Raw genomic sequence first — 4,053 nt, 5'->3', positions numbered from 1 at the left:
TAACAAGATCTGACTCACACTTATGGAGTATCTGAAGACAGCTACAGTGTACTGTGTACTTACATATAATAAATAAATAAATCTTTAAAAAAAAAAGAAAGAAAGAGGACAAGGCTGAGGCCCCACTACCTCTTTCAAGGTCAAGTGCCCAATGACCCAAGAACATCCCATGCAGACCCTCATTCCAAAAGCCACGCCCCTCTCAATGGCTCCAGGCGTTGAGGAGCAAGCACCAACACAACAGTTATCAAAGCCATAGCATCTCTCCTGGACTTTGAAAACCAGAACAACCTCTCGTCTTTATAAATGATTCACCTCTGGCTATTTGTTGTAACAGCACATCCAAACTAAGAAAAATAACCTTCATACGGTCTGTACACCCTTAGGAAGGGAGAGCATAGGCTGCCCCTTAGCAGTGGTGGAGAGTGCCCAAGCCAGGAAACACACAAGAGAATTACTTCTTCGACCACACGTTTCAAGAAAAGGCCATAAATATGTTATTTAATATTCTCATTTCATAGCATTGGACACATAGCTCAAAATATTGAAATATTGATTCCTTGGAGACAAAAATGGAAAAAAAGAAAATAAAAAGTATTGCATCTTTCTGTTGTAGAGTCTCAGTCCCCAGGCATGGAAAGTAGTGCACCAGTATCTTAGCCTGCAGGAGGTAATGAAGTCCTGGGTCCTCTGGCGAGGGAGGGTATGTCCCCAGTGCCTGGAGCTCTATGGCAAATATTGTGTTGGGTGTCTTTGGCTTTGCCAGCTCAGGCCCTCAGTCTCCAGTCACCTGGGGGGTCTGCCCATCAGAGGGCTGATTGGCTGACTGAATAAACATGGGCTGGGCGAGGTCTTAGCCTGCAGGCATGGTGACTTGCTTGATCTGGTACAGCTGCTGTCCATCTGTGAACTGGATGAACTGCTTCTGTCCTTGCTGGACCTCTGTCTGTGTGATCTGTTGGGCATTGGTAGCAAGTGTCTGGATCTGTCCCTGGACCAGTTGGGTGCCTGATACAGGCTGGGCTAAGCGGATATATTGCAGCTGGCCAGCATTCAGCTGCACCAGGATCTGTTTGATCTCTCCTGTGTTGGTAATGATCTGCTGCATCACCTGCATGGTCTGTCCAGTGCCACTCTGGGCCTGACCCTGAGGTTGGGCCTGCACAGTCTGCACCTGCTGACCTTCTCCAACCTGCATGGTCACAGGTATGGTCTGACCCTGCTGAGGCTGTTCAATGATCATCTGGCCAGGTTGGATGGTGGTTGTAGAACTGGTGGTCTGCTGGTCTTGCTGCTGCCCCTGGACCTGGACAGCAGTGGGCTGCTGAGCCAGCGTGAAGTAGTCCTGGACAGGTTCCGCAGGAGTCACAGACTGGCGTACCTCCTCCTCGCACTTTGGAGGTTTCAGTTCATCTCTTGGAACAATATCGATGAGAAAGTCGAACTGATCAAATTTTGTAATTGCCATAGCAATATCATTCCTCTGAAGAGTTCAACGCTTGTTATCCTCTGTGTGGATCCAGGCTCGAAGAGTCAGCTCAGTGATAAAAATCTGGGCTGCCTTAGCAAACAGCACAGGTGCTTCTGCACTGATCATCTTCACATCTTGATCCAGTTTCATAATCTTCTTAATACGAGCCAGTGGGAGTTCCTGTACTCGGAATTCTTTCACTGTTAGGTTTCGGATTTCTTCCATGACTCTGGGCCAGAAGGACTGGAGGCTTTGCTGGGCATCACTGCTGCTTGTACCGCCAAACCCTCCTTCTGTGGACATTTTCAGTAGGGCCTCTACTCACTAGGGCGTCCGGAGAAGAAAGCAGCAGCCCCCGCGCTGTTGGGCAATGCAGAGGCCGGGCGCAGCGGAGAAGAGGGGAGGGGGAAGCGTGGGTGCATCACGGAAAAAAAAAATGGAGCGCTTGCGGAGCGGGAGCCATGACACCTGGATGGTCATGCACAGCCTCACCTACCCATGCCAAATTAGCTGTTTCTTCAGTATTTTTCCAGGCTGCATTTATATATCATCAATGCTTCAGAGGCCAAGCATTTCCTTATCCTTCAGATAAGGAAAAACTGTGGCATTTCCCAGGAGAGGTAGAGAAGTCTGACATAGTATACTGTAGAGTACACTATAGCTACAGAAACAGGAGAGAATTCCATAAATAAGTGGTGCTATGTCCTAAGTTGCTTTCTATTTCTTTTTGACAAGACTCCAGAAACAGAACTTCACAAATTCAAAGAGCCAATGGAAGCAGTGTTCTGCTTTCCCTTCCGTGCTGTGGGACTTGGTAGGAATTAGAGCAGGCAGCGTTCCCTGACATTGAGGTGATTGGCTAAGGATGTCAGATTAACAAGAAAAGGAACACTGATCTCCAATACCTACATCCAGTCAAATCACCTCTGGGTTGTTTATGCTTGTACTGCTTGGTGCGAGGGAAATAAGCTTCTCTCTTTAAAATTACTGTTATTTGACGTTCAGCACCACCCAAAAACCTGAAATGTAATATGTGTGTAAGGAAACGGGCTAGAAGTAAAATAACCCTTTCCTGTTCAGAGTTGGAACGGAGTCTGATGGGAAGGCCGGCGTGGGCAAGCACAGAAGACACACAGCAAGGGAGCTTCCACTCCGTGCAGTGGAGGGATGTCAGCGACGCCTTGCGGACTCTTCCGTAGTTGAGTGTTTCCCAGCATAACTGTTTCACATCATTCTTGAAGGTATTCTCACAGGAGACAGCACAGAAAAGGAATACGAACCACGCAAGGACTTGACAGCCACCTTTTCTTTGATACCTCAGAGGTGGCTTCTGAATGATCCAAGTGATCATTATGATGCCAAAAAGATCAGGTGCACATCAGCTTTTAACACAAAAGCCCTCCCCTCTGTGGCCCCATCTCCTTCACATATAAAAGTTCCTTGAGGCCAGGCTGTTTCTGGGCCTTTGCTTTGCTGGTCTGTCCCTGCTGTGGCTATAGCTTTGTAGCCAATATTTTTACATTGGCTGTGGTAGTTCTTATGCCTCATCCTTCCTTATAATTGTCTTGCTTATTTATATTCTTGCCTAAATCTTATAATCATAGATTCATAAGAAACAATGGACTAAAATTGCATTAACTGTCAGTGAGCTGGAGGATTATTGAATGCTTTAAGTTACTAAAGGATGTAGGCTGGAGTGATGGATCAGTTAGAGCTCCTGCTGTGTAAGTGTGAGGATTTGAGTTTGATTCCCCAAAAACATGTCTAAAATAAAAAGGGTAAGCAAGGGAATGCTTACCCTGGGACCCACCGGCCAGACAGCGTAGCCAACTAAGTGAGTTACAGGTCAGTGAGAGACTCTGCCTCAACAAACGAAGTGGGTGGTGCTGGAGGAACATTTGAGGTTGACCTCTGGTCTCCACACACATGTGCACTCACATCACACCAGTTTGCACAATGCTCCTGCATACACTTGAACACATGTGCATATGTATACACACACACACACACACACACAAATACAAGGCACAAAAGGATAGGCAATATTTAATAGAAAGAGTGAAATGGTTGGGGAGGGGATTATAACAAGAAGAACATTACCTGACAAGAAAGTACAAGGTGTGGTTGGTCTGTACAGTGACCTAGTTTGTCTGGCCCATGATGTCAGAAGAGAGGTATATAACAGGCCTGGAAAGCTCCCAAATGTCAGGTATCAATCAGAATTCACACTGAGAAACCTATGCCAACCTTAGGGCTTACAAGTTCCTGTGACAGGCACATAATGAAAGTTGATTTTTCTATCAAGCCTTGTGAAATCAAAATGGAGATTCGTGTGAGAAAGGATGAAGAGATGGAGGTTCAGAAGATGTTAGTCAGTCCTTACAATGGGAAAATGTTGCTCTCCAATAGAGACCTTTGTGAAATGTGACATTGCATTACCTGTGACAGCTAAGCCCACTAGTATGTGCTCTGCAGGGGTAAGAGCTCAGACATGTATATTCTCCAACAATTTCCCCACATGTGCACTTTGTTTGATCAAAACATTCTCAGCCAGAGACACATAATCTTCCAAAAATGGGGCC

General features: G+C 46.2%; 1 pseudogene across 1 annotated transcript; it reads right to left on the bottom strand.

Annotated features, from left to right (window-relative positions):
* Positions 1–381: 381 nt before the first annotated feature.
* On the bottom strand, positions 382–1,788 carry LOC110325632 (annotated as a pseudogene). Its single transcript, XR_003844394.1, has one exon. The product of XR_003844394.1 is annotated as a nuclear transcription factor Y subunit gamma pseudogene (transcript).
* Positions 1,789–4,053: the final 2,265 nt, after the last annotated feature.

Source organism: Mus pahari, chromosome 8 (assembly GCF_900095145.1).
Source record: "Mus pahari chromosome 8, PAHARI_EIJ_v1.1, whole genome shotgun sequence".
In the NCBI taxonomy this organism is placed as follows: domain Eukaryota; kingdom Metazoa; phylum Chordata; class Mammalia; order Rodentia; family Muridae; genus Mus; species Mus pahari.
This window is presented reverse-complemented; position numbering and strand designations above follow the sequence as displayed.